The sequence below is a fragment of the Pelophylax lessonae genome (genome assembly GCF_965119305.1).
Source record: "Pelophylax lessonae genome assembly, chromosome: 1".
Classification (NCBI taxonomy): domain Eukaryota; kingdom Metazoa; phylum Chordata; class Amphibia; order Anura; family Ranidae; genus Pelophylax; species Pelophylax lessonae.
The window spans coordinates 92,787,183-92,810,349 of record NC_138768.1 but is presented as its reverse complement, the minus strand read 5'-3'; the positions used below and the strand labels follow the sequence as shown (position 1 = coordinate 92,810,349).

At 43.1% G+C, this 23,167-nt stretch overlaps 1 protein-coding gene across 2 annotated transcripts in view; it reads right to left on the bottom strand.

Annotated features, from left to right (window-relative positions):
* The window catches only part of PARP8 (poly(ADP-ribose) polymerase family member 8), a 427,949-nt gene that overhangs the window by 276,637 nt on the left and 128,145 nt on the right, over positions 1–23,167 (bottom strand). The gene's annotated exons all lie outside the window — the stretch shown is intronic.

Genomic DNA, 23,167 nt, shown 5'->3' with positions numbered 1-23,167 from the left:
TCTCTGACAGGAGAGCCGTCTTGCATTGTTTACATTTCAGGTGGCTCTCCTGTCAGTCTAACCAAAGATCGCAGGAGGCCGGCGACGATCGCGCCCACTCCTTTCCGCGGTCTGCCCCCCACTGTGTCTAATCAGACCACGTGCACACAATCATATAAATCTACGTGATAATGCGCATCCGCGCCCACCTGCCGCAGTAAGTCTGCGTTAGGCAGTTGGCAAGTAGTTAAATTAAAGCTCCAATTCTATACTCTTAGGTCACATTTACATTACCGGTTGGGGGGGGGGGGGGGGGCAGTAAAAACCAGCCTCTTCCACGTTTATCTGCAAATACAGCAGGGGGATCTATACATATGCCGCAGACACGATGCTTTGCATTGCGGAGTGGCAAAAGCTGTCACATTCAGGGCTGCTGTTAGAAATCACTAAGCCATGTACAGCCTTCCTGGCAACCCCCCCCCCCCCCCCCCCGAATATTTCAAGACAATATTTTCACTAAAAATACACTAAAATCATTAATAGAGGACACAAACGTAACAGTGAACTTGTGTGAATTAGCCCTTTTTAATTTTTTTTTTTTTTTTGTCATTAATAAAAAAAAAATTATAATTTATTTTAAAAATGTTTACAATTATTTTATTTTACAATTTTTTAAATTATTTTTTTACAACGTTTGTTATTTATTTATTTTTTACAGGACCATGAAGCCTGCAGTGCTGAGGGGGGGGGGGACACAGTGAAAGGGTGGCACACGGGGAAAGGGGGGATCAGGAGCAGGCAGAACAGGGAGGGGGAAGCAATTACAGGATCAATGCCCTGTGTCTGTGTCTCTCCCCGCAGTAGCTGAAAGCTGGCAGGAGGGGGAAAAACTGACTTTCAGCTGCTGCAGAGAGCCGCACAGGGCTTCCTTCTGTAATTTCCCCACTGCCCAACCACAAAGATTCCCTGTGCTATTGGGGCCCCCCTGTGTGCCTGGGCCTACTACAGGAGGACTGGTGCCCCCCCCTATCAGCGGCCCTGCATTCAGTGGACAGTACCAACTGCTGACCACAACCCATTAAACTAAATGGGGGCAATCCACAACCACCCCGCGGCACACTAGTTCAGGGTTCATAGGACTCATGTAGGCAGTGGAGAGGTGTAACAATGCCTCCTCACAGCTGTTCAAATGCTCTCTGAAGAGAGATCCAAATGCTGATTACTGTTCAGAGAGCAGCACTACTATAAACAAAGCATAGGGGTTTTCCAAACCAGCAGCTGGAGAGATGGGGGGGGGGGGGGGGGGGAGCTAAACACAGGCGGCTGAGCTGTGGTTTTACATCACTGTCAGGTAAGGCTGTACACAAAACACAGTTTCAATGCTTTGCAATTTTATCTCAGGCTGCATAGTTTGACAGGCAAACCACAACTGCAAACCAAATGCTTGGCTTCCAGTTACGGTTCTGGGGGCACTCAGCAGGGGGGAGGAGCCCGCAGCAAAGGTGGGGGACTCCAGAAGAGGAAGATTAGGGCTGCTCAGTGCAAAAACATTGCACAGAGCATGTAAATATGACATGTTTGTTATTTTAAAAAATAGGTTTACAATCAATTTAATTAAAGCGGTAGTATACCGTTTTTTTCCACTTTTAACTACAGGTAAGTCTATAATAAGGCTTACCTGTAGGTACAATTAATATCTCCTAAACCGGCACGGCTTAGGAGATATTTGCAATGCATGCAGCCGCTCATGCGAGCGGCGCATGCGCTCTGAAGGTCCGGCGGACCTTCAGCTTTCCTTGCCGGGAGCTTGCCGGAAAATGACTCCCGCCGGAAAATGACTCACGGCTCCGGCCAATCACAGCACCGGAGCCGCCGAACCCGGAAGAGACGCCGAGGGATCATGTCAGCTCCCACAGCGGTGTCCAGGGGTCCGTGTTGGGGCTTCGTTCTAAGGTAAGTAATTCGATGCATACTAGCTCATTATGCCTTTGTCTTGCAGGGTTTTTTTTTTTATTAGGTTTACAACCGCTTTAAGCTACTTGGATTTTTGATGAACTTGTGTTTAATATTTTTTTCTTGCGTGTTAACTAAAAAACAGAGTCAGCATATAGCGCAAAGGGATGCTGAGCTCCTGCTTACACTGTAACCACTACATTTAAAGACTGGCAAGCTGCAATATATTAAAATGTTCTTTGGTTTAGATACCCTTTGTTGCAGAAATTCAGCCAAAAACAACAAAACAAAAACACGAAGCTTATTTACAGTAAGTTCCCCCTCAATCCAGAGATTTCCCCCACAAAATAAATTTTTTTCTGCCACTAGATGCCCTTAGTCTGATGGCCAGCATTATTCAACCTACTTTCTCTAAGCCTAGGTCATCCTAGACCTGCCAGAGATTGTGACTGGACAGTGAAAGGAGAAGCAGTACAGTGATTAGCTCATCACTCCTTGTACTGCTTCTTCCTCTCACAATCCAGCTCTGCTATATAGGAATTGCAGGAGAATAATACCTGGCTGGGCTGGCACTACCTATAGGCAATGTAGGGGCTGACCTAGAGCGCACATCAGTCGGGGGCGCCACCACCTTCTGTGCTCCACAGCAGGAGGACCAGAGCAGCACACAGATAGCCGCTCCTGCCCACGAGTTCCTTGAATCCACACTCCAGGAAGCCGAGTGACATACACACGTCCCCCAGCTCCCGCAACCGGTCCAGCAGCTTGGTGCTGCCCGTCCACCGACATGTAGATCATCATGGCCACAGGATAGACCCCGCATGCCCAGCAGGAAGGATGCCCGGGTCTCCCAATCCAGCTCCCGGTCATAATGCAGCACCTATAACTCGATGATGGAGCCGGCTCGGCGGAGGTAGGTGTCCCTGTGAGCACTGAATGCGGAGCACTGGGAGAAGTGGTAAAGCATGTATGCCACCCCGACCAGACCCCCATACAGCCTGCCCTCATGGCCGCCCTGGGTAGGCAGCTGGTGGACAATGCTGTCTATGGTCCTGATCACAGCCCACACATCACTGTCCTGGCCAGACACCAGGCTGCCCTTGTAGTCAGAGGACTGGTTGGAGAAGCAGCGCTTGTTCTCCATCTGATGAGTACTGAGCTCCTGCATTATGGACCACCTTTACTTCCAATGTTCCTGGGGAAGACAAAATCAGACAGCCAGGGTGCCTGCTGGAGAGCAATGGAGCTGTCAGAGCCTGGAGAGCATTGGACATGCTGGAGCAGGGAGGAGCGAACACATAGGGGGTGCTGGGTGGACAGGGGGATGTCAAAAAGCACTTTCTCCTAAGTAGACAAAAATCCTTGCACTGGCCCTGATCTCTGGTCAAATTCAGGTACTTAGTGCTTCCATTAAAAAATAATAATGTATTATTAGAGATCTGCATTCATTTGTGGCTTATACATCTGCCTAAAATTCAGCTTTGGGCTGCATGAGCAAAGCACAGGTTCCTCTTAAAGCGGAGTTCCCCCCAAAAGTGGAACTTCCGCTTTAAATAGTCCTAACCCCCTGACATGCCACATTTGGCATGTTATTTTTTTTTTTTGGGGGGGGGGGGGGGAGCGGGTACCTAGTTTTGACAGGTACCCACTCCCACTTCCGCTCGGAGCGCCGCGGCGCCCTGAGCGGAAGTTCTCTCTCCCTCCCTCCCTGCAATCTTCTGGGACATGTCAGAGGTCCCAGAAGATTCCCGGCCAATCACGACGCATAGCGCAACTCGCGCATGTGCAGTGCATACCCGGCTGTGAAGCCGCAAACTGTCACAGCCGGGTGCCCACATCAGTGATGCCGGTGCCTCAGAGCAGAGAGGGAGAAGACGGCACATTGCTGGACCGTGGGACAGGTGAGTGTGCGGTTAGGCTGGAACTCCGCTTTAAATAGGAGCTCCAGTCTTCAACCCAAAAAATTAAATGTCAGCAGCTACAAATACTCTAGCTGCTGACTTTTAATATGAGGACATTTACCTATCTAGGGTTCCAGCGATGTCCTCACCCACAGCCAGTTCCTACTGTGCATGCACTTTGTGAATGGTCTCATAGTCTTCTGGGATATATGATGTGTCCAGAAGGTTATGGGGGAAGGAGGGGGGTCAAACTTTCGCCTAGATTGCCGCGGCAATGTGAAACGGAAGTGGGAACGAGTACCTGTCAAAATTGTTGTAGATATTCTGTAACTTAAGAAAAAAAAATAAAAAAATAACAGCTGATGGATAACAGAACCTTGCTGGTGGCCCAGCTGTACAGTACCCTAGAAAAAACATAACCAAATATTACATTTTAATTTAATCTTTTAGCATAAAGGTGATTTAACCAAACCATTCTACATAGAAAAATAAAATCCAGATTACATAAGGAAATAAGCAAAAAATAAGTTTTGCAGTTGCAAGCTAAATATATACAACGGCAACACTGGGCAATGATCACGTATCTGTGAGTGGCGCTTGGCTGGGGAGCTGTTATGATACAGCTGTGCTGTACACTGAAATATAGAATTATATATTTATAGAAATATGGATGTAGATATAATCACAGCATGGGCAGTAATGTGAAGAAGGAAGCAGACTATAATTACATAAAAGCCAGTAGTAGCATCATTGCATCAAACACAGAATAATAGCTGGAGTGTAATAGTAGGATGAAGACTTGCTGGGATGATCATTACATAGTTTTCTACTTTCCTAGCAAAAGCTCCAATAAGCAAATATAGAGCCTTGCAAACTTTGGGGTTGATTTACTAATAGGTTGTGGAATGGGTTTTTATTTGTTTTGTAATGAATACCTAATCACATGTAAGAAAAAAAAATGACTGGATGTTGGAAGCCACCTCATTCACTAAATTCCCTTGCAAAGTGAAAAGCCTCTTTGTCTTTGGTAAATCAACCCCTATGTATCTGAGTCTACCCATTAACATTATAATAATTTCATCACAAGTTATGTGGCATGCTACATCCAAAGCGATGCATTGCTAGGAGGAGAAATCTGTTGGCCTTGTAGCTGCGATATTCACAGAGCTTTTAGCTAGTCATCACAAAGTCTTCTTGATGGTTGGCTAAGAGATCCCCTAGCGTCACAGCTGGAAGAACATACCCCAAACTCTATAGAGAAGACAGGAGGCCCCATTGCAGAAATTATGGCCATAATTTGCCCAGTTGCCACCTGAAAATAAAAATTGGTTACACACAGAGGAAGCACAGGGGGCAGTAAGAAGCAAACCATAGCACAGTTGGGGCAAAGGAAGCTGCAGGGGGACATCTGCTGGCACAGAGTCTAAAGGGAGAAAATTATGTCTCAAAGACTTTAAAGGGTGCATCGGGACATTGTTGGGGGCATTGTGGCAAAGTTTAGGGAGCACAGTTTTTTGGGGATGCCTACACTAGTGCATGACAGTTTCTTGAGGCACAGGTGGCCCATTACGGTGTAGTACATACATTATATATACACAATTTTGTCACGTAGCTATATTAGTAGAGAGGCTCCCGTCGACCAGCAGGATAGGTATACAAGCAGATCACTCTTTTAGATGATGCGGGCTCACCCAAGGTATGAGTCTAAGTATTGTGCATTATTCATCAGCGCTCCTGATGGTGGAGATGGGTTTTGCTGCATGTTAGTACCAGGTCCTCAGGATGGTCCCCACAAGGAGGAGTGCAAGCTGGGGTCTGGTAGCAGATTTTGCAGGCAGGGATCAAGCAGAGAGTAGGCCAAATATCATGCAAAAATACAGACAGCAGCAAAAGTGAGAAGAACGATATATTAGCTTGAGAGAGCACAATAATCTGGCAAACAGGAAGTGCAGAGGCATGACTTAAATAGGATGTTCATGGGAGGAGCAAAGGGTTCAAGGTTCAAGAGAAACAAGACATTGGCAAGGTTGCCTATGCAATCGAGCAAGGAGCTATCCAGCATCTCAGGTGGCTCAGCAAGAAAAGTTACTACCAGACACGGCCAAGGTCCTGGAATGAGATCCAGACCCTGATAGGTATATGCACATACCTTTGACCTCATCCATGATCTATGGCATATATTTACTTAAGCCTCTACCTATTAGTCCCTTTTTCCCAACCAACAGTGTTGGGAGATATGGATGAAGCTACAGAAGCAGAAAACTCCTTTAACTAGCTAATACCCCAAATTGATGTTGCATTAACACCCAACTTAAGCTAATTTTTTTTTTTAATTATTTGTTTTGGACAGATCAGAAAATGGTTAGAGCCTCTGTTGGGTTTCCATTGCTGTCTGTGTTTCGATTGGGGTGATTTAGCCTCGGTTCACATTTATGCGATGCGGGAAGGCTGCGAATCCGCAGCCTGTTCCCGCATCGCACACGCAGCCCCCGGCAGTTCACACTGCCATATGCGATACGCTGGGGGTGTCAATGTAATGTTAACGACACCCCCAGTTTGATCGCATATCGCAGTGCGATCGTGCAGTTTGCACAGGATCGGATAGCACAAGTGTGAACCGCTGTGCGATCCGATCCTGATGCGGCTGCCAAAAAGGGTCCCTGTGCGTGTTTGCTGTGGCTGCGGTGCGAATTTAGCCATACAAACTGTATTGCTAAACTCGCACCGCACAGCCGATCGCATGTAATGTCGGAGCAGTGCACTCCGACATTACATGCAAACCCCGCACACGCACAAGTGTGAACCGAGGCTTGCAGTAAGTGAGTAAAGGATTAGTCACCAGTATCACCGGTGGTCTCCATGTAGATGATTATTTCTCCATTACTGATTTACAATGTCTTGCTCTGGTCATTTTGGCAGAGGCAGGGCTTTGCTCCCCCCCCCCCCCCCCGTCTGATCCTCCAACAAGGAGAACAGTGAGCAGTACAAAAGTGATACCTCCAAATCTTACTCCAAATCTCCTGAGACCTAAAGTCAGAGGCAGTAGTGCCTGAGATCTCACACTGCAGTAACAGATTGAAGATCTAGGGACAGGAGTGACTAGGCACCCTCATATAACCGGAAGTGCACTGCTATTTCCCAGTACAAATTTACAACAAGGTATAATTTCCACAGTACTGCTAAGGCACAATTAACATTTCTAGATATTCCCTTTAGCAGAGGAAATTATTATTATTATTATAATACAGGATTTATATAGCGCCAACAGTTTTCACAGTGCTTTACAATTTAAAGGGAGACAGTACAATTAAAACACAGTTCAATACAGAAGGAATAGGAGGGCCCTGCTCATGGAGCGTATAATCAAAAACTTCAATTTTGATTTCAGGTGATTTCAGCAGAGAGAACCAGGAAAGCTGGGCAACAGTCAGAGGGACTGGTAAAAAGGGAGCCAGGTGGCTCATTATTTTCAGTTAATTGTTGATGTGGAAGAACCCCTGTGTGGACAACTGATGTCTATGTGGACTTTTTCCTTCTTTTTTGCCAATAAAAGTGGGCTGCCACTCCCTAAAATGCAGTTTGTACTGGCGCAACTCATTGGAAAAGCACCTAAATAAAGAGCATATTTACCCCAATGCCACAAGGCGTCACATTGGCAATCTACACAATGAAGTCACAGAAAGAAATAAAGGCCTGACAGAAGTCCTGACTTCCCTACTCTATTCAGAACAAAAATGAAAAAAGTTGGCGTTATATGTGTATTGGTAGAAGGAACATTACAGTGCGATCCTTTCAAGACACAAACCCATGTTAAGTGTTAAGCACTGAGGCTTTGCATAAACTCCTGCCATTATAAATAAAGTAAATACATTTCGTACCACTAACGCTATTTGCAGAACATGTTACCTGTGGGTATTTGTGCTCTCTAAACTCTATACAGAATAATTCAGTTGAATCTGGCTTACATTGCACAGTGCATGTGTTTTCTATTTAACTGATAATCAATCAAACTGTATTTTCCTTTATTTTGGCACGGGTAGCTGAATCACTGGAGAAGCCATTTTTTGGCAAGTGCTTTTATTCCACTGTGCCTGGAGCAGAAAATTAGGTTATGCTTTCTGTAGAACTGTGACTTGCTGTGCCAGTCTGGTGTTTTGCCAAACGGGAGTACTCAAGGGAACAAACAGTATCTGAACGGAAGGGGTTCTTCAAGCCTGGCTTCTGTTATTACTTTTCCATTATTATGATTTATGCTGTAAATATAGACATAGCTTTCCATGCTCACCCCTGGAAATTTAAATCATTCTTTAATTCATGTATACAGACAGGACCATATTTATTACAAGGTATTTGTGGGGGAGCACCTGTGGCACAAGGGAGAAGGGAGCATAACCAAAGTATACTTACAAATGATATTTACATTTTTTCTGAAATCTTAGCAATGTCTGCCCATCGTTAGCATCAGTGTGATAAAATCAACTGAAAAAGCAAAGATAAGAATCCCAAGATTTTCTGTTGCTATCCAGGCACAAATAGTAAGATTTCAGGTAAGGCTTACTGGGAAATATATGCAAATGGCCCTTCCAAAAAGGACATCTGGGTAAATAGCTTATATACTTCCAATGAAAGAGGGCACCGATGTAAGGAGCGACTAAACTGCCCACCAATGTAAGGGGGATCACATTGATCACCAATATAAGGGAGCTTTGGACCACTAAACTAGAGATGTCTCGAACTATTCCCCGGCGAACAGTTCCCGGCGAACATCGCTTGTTCGCGTTCTCCTCGGTGGGAGAACATATGCAATGTTCGGGCCTGCCCCCTATACATCATCATTGAGCAAACTTTGACCCCGTACCTCACAGTCAGCAGACACATTCCAGCCAATCAGCATACCCTCCCTCCCAGACCCTCCCACCTCCTATAAAAAAGCAAGGACAGCATCCATCTTAGATTCATTCTGAAGCTGCAGTGTTAGGTAGAGCGGGGAGAGGGCTGCTGCTGAATTAATAGGGAAATCATTAGCTAGGCCAGTGTTCTGTGTCCACTCCTGCTGTAAGGACAGCATCCTGACAGCACCCCAAAAAGCCCTTTTTAGGGCTGGTATATCAGTCTGCTTTTATTTTTTTTTTCTATATATATACAGACTGTACTGTGTGCACACCACTCATGTCGGATGGCACAGTACCTTGCAGATAAAAAAGTCATTTAATTTTTACCCTTTAATATAATTTCAGTTGCCTGCCAGTGTGTGTCAGGCCCACTGACTGAACTGTGCCCACTGCCAGTGCCCACCACTCATATAGGGTGGCACAGCACCTTGCAGATAAAACATTCATTTCGTTTTTCCTCTGTAATATAATTGCAGTTGCCTGCCAATGAGTGTCAGGTCCACAGACTGTACTGTGCCCACTGCCCACCACTCATTTAGGGTGGCACAGCACCTTGCAGATAAAAAAAGTCATTTCATTTTTTCCCTGAAATATAATTGCAGTTGCCTGCCAGTGAGTGTCAGGTCCACAGACCATACTGTGCCCACTGCCCACCACTCATATACTGTGGCACAGCACCTTGCAGATAAAAAAATGCATTTAATTTTTCCTCTGTAATATAATTGCAGTTGCCTGCCAGTGAGTGTCAGGTCCACAGACTGTACTGTGCCCACTGCCCACCACTCATATAGGGTGGCACAGCACCTTGCAGATAAAACATTCATTAAATTTTCCTCTGTAATATAATTGCAGTTGCCTGCCAGTGAATGTCAGGTCCACAGACTGTAGTGTGCCCACTGCCCACCACTCATATAGGGTGGCACAGCACCTTGCAGATAAAAAATTAATTAAATTTTTCCTATAATAAAAAATAAAATTCATCCTAGAAAAAAACAGGAACTGGCTTTTTCATTCGAATTTCAGTAGCGCAGAGATGGTGATAACCTCTTACCAAATAAATAGGATGATAACATATACCAAAATATATGAATCAGATGTGATAAATAAAAGCATAAAATCATAAATACATAAAAGCATGAAATCACATCAATAGGAGTCCATAAAGTCCATAGGTGTAAAGTGCATAGAGCAATGAAAGTGCAAACATGAAGGATCACAGGTGCGACTTATGGGGACCACCCTTGCTTGCCACCACCACACAGTGCCGGGAGAAGTATCTGAAATTCAGACTCACTATAAATTTACCAGGAAATCTTCCAGAGGAGTCTTTGCAGCACAAATCAGAGATCTGGAGGAAACCTGATTTTACTATATGCTGTTATTGGCTAGTCCATGAGAGTAGTTAGGCATAGGCGTCTGGTGAGTCATTTCACACTCTACCAGTCCCCTTCTGCCAAAATACACACAAACATGCATTCATACACACTGGTAAAGGTGCCCACACATTTTTCTGTCCGACCACCCTATAATCTGATCATTTTGATATTACAATTCCTATTTATGAAAAATGTTTCATATATAAGAGAGTCCATTTAAACGTGAATAAAATGCATTCAAAACTTGTCTTCTCCCCTACGTTGCAGCACTAATGCCCCGTACACACGTGTCGATAGTTGGCCGTGAATTTTCGGCCAACGTCCGATCGGCCGATATTCGGCTTGTTAGTATGATGCTTTCGACAACCGACTCCGACTTTTTAGCCGAATAAATCTGGTGTGCAGGCTATAAAATTTTAATTGGCCGATTTTTCGTCAGTCAGTACAGATCTCGGCAGACAAAAATCTGATGAGCAAGACTGGGCATGCTCAGAGATGAAAAAACACACGGAAAGTAACCCAGCACATGACATCACTTCTGAAGTTGATTTTTGTTGGCCGAGAAAATTCGTGTGCAGTCTAGGCACATTCCAACCAACAAAACACAACTCTGGACAAAAGTCGGCCGATCGGTCGGCTGATAATCATTGCGTGTGTACGAGGCATAAGTACTTGCTCAATAGAGGGGAACACAATGGCTGACTAATACCAGTACCTGGCACCTGGATGTAAAAGGCCTTACACCTGCTAGCTAGAATTGTTTAATCCTGTTTGGATGACCAGGAGGATGTATAACTATTACACAGACACGAGTATAGGCAGGATATTTCAGTGGTGAAGTTTTCATGCCGCAAGTCCTCTTTTATAGTCGGGAATCCTGTGGGACAAAAAGAGCCAACACACAGCTCTATTTAGATTTATTGATCTTAAACTGCAGGCCTGAGCAACGCTATAATAATATCTTTGGAGGTCTCTGTGAGTTGCACAAAGCTTGCCTTTAATATATGCCGCTGGAAGTGCACAGTGACATCATTTTGTTCCCTAGTTGAATATAAGAAGACAACCTGCAGTAAAATAAAGAATGGCAACATTGCTTTTTAGCACGATAAATGTTTAAATCCAGATTTTAAATTGTAAGAGGGTAAAATGTAGGACTGCCAGTGTTTTAAATATATGAATCAATGACAGCCTTGCCAATAAAATGATTAATACATCATCTCTACCACAGTTCACATCACCAATATGTTTCACTTGCTCCACTGGCTGAATAATCTTCTTCATTAAGTTGAGACTGGGTGTGTTGGCCACCTGGCCACCCTCTGTGCACTGTGGTTCCTCCAAGGGAAAGGGCTGAAGAAGGAACCACAGAGCACAGCTGGGGGAGAGGTATGCAACACACCTCTAAAGTATGCTTGATGCCAAAGGTGTTTTAATCAGCAGAGTTTGTAAAGACAATTGAGATTGACAGAGCAGGTGGAGGTAGAAGCAAGTATTACCCTCTTTTTTTTTCCAGGGATGCTTTCGATTCATGTATCTGGTCACATGGTCACTTTGATTAAATACCTGAAAACGTTTTTTTTTTAGTTTTGGATGGTGGGGGGGGGGGGGAAGGGGGGTGGATCAAACCTGTGTTAGATTTTTTGTTGTCTGTATCCCTGCAGATGATCCTAAACTGCAGTGATCAACACTATAATAATATCTTTGGAGGACTCTCAAAGTCGCAAAAAGTGCAGGGATGCTTTAGATTCAGAGATCTTAAAAAGTGACATGGTCACTTTAAATGATATCTGAAGAAATGTTTATTTAGCTTTGGATAGTGGGGGGAATGGATCAAACCTTTGTTAGATTTTTTTTGTTGTCTCTATCCCTGCTCGAAAGATTCACCCTCGCTGCCTAAAATAAAAATAAATGCTCACGCCAACTACTATACAAAATATGTGCAGCTGCTGTGAGAAAAACACCTATGTGTCACCAAATGAAAAGAAAATCAAACAGGCTTGGCTCCTGAGGAGAGTGTACACTTATGACGAAATGCGTAGGATAGGGCTTCTTCAATGCAAATGGTGGCTGGTGAGAAATGGCACACAGTTTTATACATGCCAATCACTGTGTGTCATGATGTCACATAAAATGCCCACATAAAATGCTTTGCAGTTGACTGTCGGCCAAAATTTTTTTTTTTTTACGGCAGCCACCGTCTGTAACGGACATTTACGGACAGGTTGTATAGGCCAAAATTTAAAGCTGTTCATAGACTTAAGGACATTTGGCAACCCTGGTAGCGATACTCCAGTTGTACTTCCCAATATTTTAGCTGCATTTGTTTTCTTTGTTTAGATTAATCAGTATTTTGCCTTTTTTCCCCTTTATTATCACTTGTTGAACTGGCCAGTAAGTGCCGGTTCACACTAATGCGATCACAGACATCGCATATGATTCGGAGCGCACTGCTCCTAAAATCACATGCGATGTCTGTGCGGTGTAAACTCATCCATACAGGTTGTATGGCTGAATTCGCACCGCAATCACATTGAACAAGCACAGGACCCTTTTTTTGGTCCGCAGCAGAATCGGATCGCATAGTGGTTCACACCACCGTGCGATCCGATTCATGTGCAAATTGTCAGATCGCACTGCGATATGCGATCTAATCTGGGGGTGTCGTTAACTTTGAATTGACACCCCCAGTGTATCGCATATGGCAGTGTGAACTGCCTGTTTTGCGGATGCAATGCAGAAACACACGGTATATTCGCAGTGTTCCCGCATCGCAATAGTGTGAACCGGGACTAAGTCTGTTATTTTTCAAATTCCACTCAATTCTGATTCACACCAATGCGTTTTTTTTGTGCGTTTTGCAATTTGCAAAAACGCACTACAGTCCTTTTATCATGGTTTAATATGGGATACATTCACATCTATGCTTTTCTCAGCAACTGCGATTTTGGGAAGGGTCAGTGACTTTTTCATGCAAAATGGTGAATCTTTTTTCTTTTTGGGTTCCATAGACTGCTATGAAGAAGCTGCAGAAAAGCATGTTGTGCGGTTTTGCCGTGATCTTACCGCAATTTTGCCACAATTTGCACTTTTTATGCTTTTTTTTGGCCAAATGCGATAAAAACAGTGAAATGCAAAATGCAGTAAAATCACTACATGCTTTTCTCCAGCTTCTCCATTGAAGTCTATGGAACCGAAAAAGCAGTCTTGCTTGTAAAAAAGTCACTGACCCTTTCCAAAATAGATATTTGGATATAGATGTGAATGCACAGTGCACCAAAAAAGCACCAGAAAATGCATGCATGTAAATCAGACCTCACAGACCAAGCTGTCCAGAAAAGGTAACAGATTGTAACAAACCATTTACCACTGATAGGGCTGCTTACAATGGTCAGCTTTTATTGATACATGTAAAACCTTTATCTCAAAAGAAAAAAAACCTGTTGCTGTAACTGCACAAAAAAGCATTAGTTCGGCTAGCCAAGTCCATCTAAATTTGCTAGTCTATCTAACACAGGCAACGCAATAAGCTGTCGCCTAAAATAAGCTCCTTTTTCATTTTTGAGCGACAAGCTCTCAAAGGGGGAATAACTAGGTATTCGGGGACAGACTCTTTAATAGACTTTATTCCCTGATTATACACTATATTGTCAAAAGTATTGGAACGTCTGACTTTACACACACATGAACTTTAACGGCATCCCAGTATTAGTCTGTAGGGTCCAGTATTGAGTTGGCCCATCCTTTGCAGCTATAACAGCTTCAACTCTTCTGGGAAGGCTGTCCACAAGGTTTAGCAGTGTGTCTATGGGAATGTTTGACCATTCTTCTAGAAGAGCATTTGTGAGGTAAGCCACTGATGTGGACGAAAAGGCCTGATTCAAAGTCTCTGCTCTAATTCATCCCAAGGGTGTTCTAATGGGTTGAGGTCAGGACTCCTTCACCCCAAACTCGCTCATCCATGTCTTTATGGACCTTGCTTTGTGCACTGGTCCAAATCATTTGTTGGAAGGGGGATTATGGTGTGGGGTTGTTATTCAGAGGTTGGGCTTGGCCCCTTAGTTTCAGTGAAGGTAACTCTTAAAGTGCCAGCATATAAAGACATTTTGGACAATTTTATGCTCCCAACTTTGGGTGAACAGTTTGGGGATGGCCCCTTCCTGTTCCAACATGACTGTGCACCAGTGCACAAAGAAAGGTCCATAAAGACATGGATGAGCGAGTTTGGGGTGGAGGAACTTGACTGGCCTGCACAGAATCCTGACCTCAACAGAAAAAAACACCTTTGGAATGAATTAGAGCAGAGACTGCGAGCCAGGCCTTCTTATTCACATCAGTGCCGGACCTCACAAATGCACTTCTGGAAGAATGGTCAAACATTCCCATAGACATACTCCTAAAGTTTGTGGACAGCCTTCCCAGAAGAGTTGAAGCTGTTATAGCAGCAAAGGGTGGGCCAACTCAATATTGAACCCTACGGACTAAGACTGGGATGCCGTTAAAGTTCATGTGCGTGTAAAGTCAGACGTTCCAATACTTTTGTTAATATAGTGTACATCAGTGAGTGGTTTATAAGCTAACAAGCACACATTTGGCAGCAGATTTCCTGTAAGTACTGGCAAAGGAAAGGGTTAAGGGTAGGTAACAGTCATTCGAAGTGCTTGACAACGTTTCTGATCTTCTCTGACTAAAGTGTCTCTTTATAGATGACATCCTCTGCTCTGCAAGTACCTCAGACCCAGGTAAGGTAAAGTCTGAGAAATAGGACAATGTAGAAAGTAGGACACCTCTCCGGCTGGCCGCGGCATACACGATGTACCGCATGTAAGCAGAACCTGCACAGAAACTTCCTGTACTAGGCACTATGTAAAAACTGCATGATCTCAAAAGTGACAGGTTCTCTTTAACTAGGTCACCAGGAGGGTAAAAACACTATACAAAGCAATTCTATAAAAGCCTTGGCTAGTCAGAATATAAAATAAGCACAGCATGCAAGTGATTTATATAAGCATTTTTATAAAGATGCTTAGAAGCCTTTCTATTTTCTATACATAATAATAACCTTCATAGCCTAGAGGTTTGTAGAGCTTTAAAGCGTAACTCCACTTTTGTTAAGAAAAAAACATTCCCCTCTGGGTGATCTCTGTACATTACAAGGAATATAACAAACTTTGTTGCAGATTCCTACCTTTTGTTATTCTGAAGAAATCCCTGTGTGTTTGTCTGTATCGATGTGGTAAGTGAGTCTAATGGGAGTGGTTTCATAATAATCAGCTGTGCACCTGCAGGGCTCTACTGGGGAAAGCTGCTGGGCCTGCATCCCTTTACAAGTGATTTCCTATTGGGAGTATCATTCTCACCAAAAAAGTTGTTGAAGGGGATGCCTGAAATCTGACTTGTATCTTAGTGCAGACTTCTGGGAGAATCAGTAAGCCAATCACGCAAGCAGGAAATGATGTTTCTGAGGGGAGGGGTTATGTACATGTGTACAGAAAACCTCCGGGTAGCCATATTGCATTGCATTTCAGAAAATTACAGAGCTGAAAAGGAAAGGTCATTTATAATAACATTTAATTACAATATGATATGACACAATTGTATACACTATAATAATTTTTCTTGATTTGCTTTTTTTTCCCCACGAAAGTGGAGTTACCCTTCAAAGAACAACTCCGGGATGCCAGCAAAAATAAACATTAAGCAACTATCAGTACAGCTACCTATATAAAGCAAAAAACTGTTTATAAACCCACTGCTAAAAAAATTAAAGACTTATTTAAAAACTTTTAATCAGAGTATAGTATCAAGTCAAGTAAACTCCTGGGATATTGATTGGGTCAATTAAGTAGTAGAGTGGGTTGTTAATCAGTTTTAGCTGCTTTGGTGTTAATGATATTTACAATATGTGCACTAGATGGGCAACAATGAGACAACCTCCAAAACAGGAATGGTTTTACAGGTGGAGGCCACTGACATTTTTTTCCTACTCATCTTTTCTGACTGTTTTTCACTAGTTTTGCATTTGGCTAGGATCAGTGTCACTACTGGTAGCATGAGGCGATATCTGGACCCTATAGAGGTTGCACAGGCAGTCCAACTCCTCCAGGATGGCACATCAATACATGCCATTGCCAGGAGGTTTGCTGTCTCTCTTAGCACAGTCTCAAGAGCATGGAGGAGATTCCAGGAGACAGGCAGTTCTTCTAGGAGAGCTGGACAGGGCCGTAGAAGGTCAGCAGGACTGGTATTTGCTTCTTTGTGCAAGGAGGAACAGGATTGGCACTGCCAGAGCCCTACAGAATGACCTCCAGCAGGCCACTGGTGTGAATGTCTCTGACCAAACAATCAGAAACAGACTTTATGAGGGTGGTCTAGGAACCTAAAATCCTCTAGTGGGCCATGTGCTTATTGCACAGCACCGTGGAGCTCGATTGTCATTTGCCATTGAACAATAGAATTTGGCAGGTACGCCACTGGCAACCTATGCTTTTCACAGATGACAGCAGGTTCACCCTGAGCACATGTGAAAGATGTGAAAGGGTCTGGAGAAGCCGTGGAGAACATTATGCTGCCTGTAACATCGTTAAGCATGACCGATTTGGTGGTGGGTCAGTGATGTTCTAGGGAGACATCCATGGAGGGACGCACAGACCTCTACAGGCTCGACAATGGCACCCTGACTGACATTAGTTATCGGGATTAAATCCCTGGACCAATTGTCAGACCCTACGCTGGTGCAGTGGGTCCTGGGTTCCTCCTGGTGCCCCCAGGCTCGCTTGACCTAAATCCAATAGAACACCACTGGGACATTATGTTTCGGTCCTTCCGATGCCACCAGGTGGCACCCCAGTCTGTTCAGAAGCTCAGTGAAGCCCTGGTCCAGATCTGGGAGGAAATACCCCAGGACACCATTTGTCGTCTCATTAGGAGCATGCCTCAATGTTGTCAGGCATGCATACAAGCACGTGGGGGCCATACAAACTACCATTTTGAGTTGCTGCAATGAAATTTCAGCAAAATGGACAAGCCCGCTGCATAATTTTTTCACTTTGATTTTTGGGGTGTCTTTGAGTTCAGCCCTCTCTAGGTTGATCATTTTCATTTCCATCAAACAATGTGACATTCTATCATTCCTAACACATTACCCAGTCCATATCAAAATAGATATCTAGCATGAGATGTTTCCCCATTGGGATCTGATGGGTTTTCAAAGTGTTCCTTTACTTTTTTTGAGCAGTGTATATTACTCACAGTTTAGGAGAAAAGTATAATAAAATATTCAAGACGTCATTGCTATAATTCAAAAAATGTCAGCTTCTGCTGGCTCTAGGAGGTGGTGGAAAGGCAGTGATCACACCAGTTCCTGCCCTGTCACGCTACAGTGTTTAGAAACTACAGTTTCCATCATGCCAAGGGAAACTGTAGTGAATGTGGTTGGGTACAATGAAAGCACATGGCTGTGAGGAGGGGCTTAGTACTCATTTACATAGCCTGCATATCGCAGGCTTGCGGAACCGAGAAATCGGAGGAAACTCCCGGTCTGTTCTGCCTCCCATGACCTCATAGGAGGCAGGACAGGTCAGGAGTCCCTGGGCTGTCATTCTAATGATGTTGCATCAGCGGGCAGTTCAGACCGGTGTTCTGCCGAAAAACTCCAACTTGCCGAGATCTCCAACAATGTTACTTCCGGTAAATGTAAACAAGGAATAATTGTAGATTTCGAACACTTGGTGTTTTTACACAACATTGGCAGCCTATACACTTTGGTAGATGCTATAGTTAGTGCAGATTGTTAGCCCGGGCGCTAGTAATCGAAAACATGGCCGCCTTCAAGGCGGCGATAACTAGTGGGCGAACTAACAATCAGCACTAATAATAGCATCTACTGGAGAGTATAGGATCAGTGTTGTGTGAAACCACCAAGTGGTGGAAATCTCCAATTATTCCTGGTGTACACTCACCAGGAGTACCGTCGTTGGAGATCTCAGCAAGTTGGAGTTTTCAGCAGGACACCGGGAGTCATATCCCCCTACTACAGTGAACAGGGACGGAATTGTGTCATCGTTAACTGTAATGAACTACAGCAGGGCAGAGACAAGACCAGTGGTTGGGGGAGTACATGGCATAGTGGCCATCGGTATTGCAAAATGGATATCATAGGCAAGGAATGATGCAGATCCACTGTCTCAGAAAATATGGACTGGGAAAACAGACAACATGCTAGCTAAAGGTATTGAACCACAAGCAATTACACAGAAAAAGGCTTTTGCCCGCAGTTCTGCTTTAGGTGGTAAAAAAGCCCTGTACACATGATCAGAATATCAGATGAATGATCGTCCGTTTTTTGTTTTTGCATGCTAGTCTCATATCGAAAACGAATAGGTTACTAAAGTTATGAAAATTCTCGTAAGACAGAACACAACTTAAAAAGTGATGTAATGTATTTGTATGTAAAGTCTCATGTGTGTACTAGGCATAAGTCTCCATCCATTCCTGGATTCACATCTTACCTGGGAGCCAGACCTCATAAGTAGTCTCTCTTATATTACTGTTATTACATTATTACCCACTTGCCGACCTCACTCTGTAGCTCTACTGCTACAGTGCGGGCCCGCTGCGCAGAATCATGTATATATATATATATATGTGATTCTGCATTTCCAGGTAGGGCGCAAGCGCACCCGCCTGCCCGACTGTGCTGTCATTGGCTCCAGCACATGCTAATCAGAGATTCGCAGCCAATGATTTATGGTCAGGACCTGCCGATGGTCGGAATGAGTGACAGGAGAGAGCTTTGTGCTGTTTACATACACAAAGCTCTCTCCCGTCACTCTTCTGACAGCGGCAATGTGCCGGTTTTTGTTTTCCTGCAAAGCAGGGAATAATAATTAACGCATTGCTTAGTAAGATCAGTACACATTACACAGAGTAAACATTGTTCGGCATACATTGAGTGTACCGTATATTACTAGCACTGACCAATGTATTAGTGTCACGGGTGATGTCAGTGGCAGTTAGTCAGTTCCCTCAAAATGTCAGCTAGTGTCAGATTTCCACTATTACTAGTATAAAAAAATAATAATAATCCAGTATAGATTTCATGGTTTGCAGACACTATAACTTTCACGTAAACCAATCAATAAACACTTATTGGATTTTTTTTTTTTTTTTTTATTTCTACCAAAGACATATAGCAGAATACATTTTGGCCTACATGTATGAAGAAATTTGACTTTTAACATTTTTTTATTGGAAAGTAAAATATTGTTTTTTTTTTTTTTTTCCAAAATGTATGTTCTTTTTTTTGTTTTTAGCACAAAAAAACCCCAGTGATGATCAAATACCAGAAAACTATATTTGTGGGGAAAAAAATGATATAAATTTGGTTTGCGTACAGCATTGCATGACCACACAAGTACCAGTTAAAGTAGCACAGTAACAAATAGCAAAAATAGCCTGGGCATTAAGGGGGTAAAATTTTGCGGAGCTGAAGTAGCTACTATTTCATTTTTGTTTTGGATTTAATACTGCTTTATTACTGTCTGAGGACATCTTGTGGTGACATGCGAGTATTGTGGGGGAAGCTCCAGACTGAAGGTGAGCATTGCAGTCTGAGTTGATTTATTTTATTGTATTTATTTTTTCAATTATTTATTTATATATATATATATATATATATATATATATATATATATATATATATATAAAATTTTATTACAGCATTACTACATCTCTAGAGTTACCAAACAACCCACAAAAAAAAGGAATGTAGACACCTTGCAGATTTAAGTCACTCTTACCTAAACATTAGTTATTAAGGCCTATGTTGTTCTACTATAATGTATAGTTTTTATTTTTTTCAGGTTGGGCTTTAAAGAGGGGGGGGGGGGGGGGCTTAAAGTGGAACTTCCCCTTTTGTGTAGAGCTCCACTTTAACCTACTTACTAATGCCATCTAGAGCTTAGGCCTGAAAACTAATATAAGGGCAGTTATTGTTACCTCATTAGTCAACCGATTATAAGGTACAATCTTGCTGTCCAGGTCTGGGTCCACCAATCCAGGCCAAAAGGCAGCAAAGCCTCCATTATAAACCAAGCACATTCCCTTACTACATGTCATTACCCCACAGTCAAGTCTTACACTACACTATGAGATCTTGGCTATCTTTTCTCGTATCTGTCTAAAGCTCGTCAGTTTTAACCAACTCTAATATGCGCAGCCTAATGAAAAGACCAGTCCTGGCAATCCTGATTATCCTTCTATTCTCCGTAAATGATGAAAATGAACTTGTTATTACCATTTAATTATGAGCAGTCACAAAAGAAATACATTAATCAGATAAATAATATAAACCATGCTTGACGAACGTTAATCTGCGCATCAGATAAGCACCAGCCGGTGAAGAGTCTCCTGACAAGAGCACAATAGATCACAACTTTTTTTACGAAATGAAAAGAAGGGCAAGAACAACAGAACAGTTGGGAATCTATTGCACATGAATGTGTTTTATGATGCTGGAGAGATCACTTTGCATACTAAATCTGACAAGGCAATTTGTTACAGAAATGTATGACTTGCTGTGAATGAGGGACTCTTATGATTATCTGCTATTTCTACGCTCTCTACATATTCTGCAGCACAGGACAAGTGGGAATACTGCTTACCAACAGGAATATGCAACGCACAACTTAGAAGAGCAAAAGCTTTTCTTTTCAAAGGACTCCAATTTTACTCGTTTTGAGCCTAATCACAAATCAATAGCCTTTTATACTCTATTAAAAGGATTTTTTTTTTTTTTTTACATCTCAGACATTTCTGTACGCGATCAGCTTATTGTAAGTGTTTGTGCTAATGTATGAAAATCATGGTTATATGTACAGTTCATATTTACAGATGTAAATACATGAAGCTATTTTTGCTTATGATAAACTGTATGTATGTGTGTGTATATGTATATATAGATATAGATATATGTATAGATCTCTATATATATCCAATAACCATTCAAGTTTATACAGCTTGGAGTTGGAGAATATGCATAAAAAAAAATGATTTGCTCAAAATATTCACTTGCCTAATAATTCGCATTCATCAAAGTTCTCCACTGCATGGCTAGCCAGTAAAGGCCTTAAAGTTGAAAGAGTAATGACATGGCCCCCTTCCTCATCTGACCTAAACCCTATTGTGGGCCCTTGTTAAACGGGAGATTTGCAGTGAAGGGAACTAGTACACCTCTCTTAACCGTGTCTGGGGGCTGTGGTTGCTGCTGCACAAGATGATCGTCAACAGATCAAGAAACTGACAGATTCCATGAATGAAAGGTTTCCGACTGTTATTGAAAAGAAGAGTGGCTATATTGGTCACCAACATAAATATATATATATATTGTGGCAGAGCGTTGCCCTGCCAGGGTCTAAAAAGTGAACATGACTCAGAATTCTCAACCAGGCAGGTTGAGGGCGGAGCTTGTGAAGTGAAGAGGAAACTGGCTTTTTAAAAAGTCCAGTTTGGGACCTGGAGCCTGGAGATTTCAAAGTGATCCAGGTGGGATGGAATCTCCAATCCTGGGTCCAGCTAGTCAGTATAGCCAGCATATTAATTGGTCAGGTGTGTGCTGGGCTTTTAATAATGACCTGACCATGGTTCTGGGCTCCACCCCGGCAGACAGGAGGTCAGGCCTAGGAGTCAGAAGGGCGCCACGTGGGAGTCACGAGGCTGCTATCGGTGTGCACCCTGTTTGTGAAGTCTGTGGGAGACAGACAAGGGCCTGGAGTTTGAGGCCAGAGCAGCAGCGCTGCAAGTTCAAGCCAGGAGGGCTGGATAATTGTTTATTTTGCTGAGGACTGAAATGCTGAAACCCCTGCAAGGGAAATCCTGTTATTTTTTTCTGCTTGATGAACTTTCTTTTAATAAACACGGGCGAAGAAAGCCCTTAAGAGAAAGAAAAAGGGAGTGGCGGTGTCCTTTAATGCTCTACACTTGATGCGAATCTCACTATATATATATATATATATATATATATTTTTTTTTTTTTTTTTATGTCAGAAATGCTTATTTGTAAATTTTGAGTTGTTTGTTTATTATTCGCACTTTACCAGATGGAAATAAATAATTTTCGTTTTTCGTTTAGTTGCATAATAGTTCTGCACACTAATAGAGAGCTTTCCTCTCACTGCTTGTTCTGCTGTCAATGGTAATCTTCAAAGTCAGCATTAACAGAAATATAAGTGCTTTTGTTTAGTAGTGCATGGGGAGGCTAGAACCCTTGTCAATTTTTTATTGCTCTCTCTTTTGCTGTTGCAGATTTTTCCTCACTTTCTGTGTGGTAAAACTTGTCTCCAGCAGAACAGGAAGTGAGCGGAAATCTTTCTAACTGAAGTCCTAAATAACAGTAAAACCCATCAGAGGTTATAACTCTGTCAGGACCTTGGGACCTCTGCTGTGTCTGGTGATGGCTCTTTTTGCACAGCCACCTGGGATGCTGGACAGCACCCTTTCTAATTCATCGAACCATTCTGCCCTGAGTGTTGTTTCTGCTGAACCTTGAACTCCTTGCTCCACACTAACTGCCTATTAAAGTCTCTGCACTTCCTGTTTGCCAGATTATTGTTCTCTCAAGCCAATATCTCACTCTTGTCACTGTTGCTGCTGCTTGTATCTTGGCTACCACTTTTGACTTTTGGCTTGTTCCTCAATTATACTTCTGGGTAATCCCAACCTGCAACCACTCGTTCCTGACCTTTCATTTGTTTACTGATTACGCTTCTGCTTGAGCCCGACCTGCTATATCTGCTACTGGATCTTCCTGGTGGGGCGATCCTAAGGACTGTGACCTGGTGCTAACACGCAGAAAAACCCATTTCCACCATCAAAAGCTTTGATGAACACTGATTAGTGCTTAGTCTCCACCCCTCTGCCAAGGTGACCTTCGGCTGCATTTATCCAGCGGATCAGTGGGAGCTTCTCTATTGGCCTCTGACCCTTACCTCTGACTGTGACAAACTCTTTCCCACTCTGTTCAAAACTTAACAAAAAGTTTTGGCTTGACATAAACTTTAAGAATATGTAA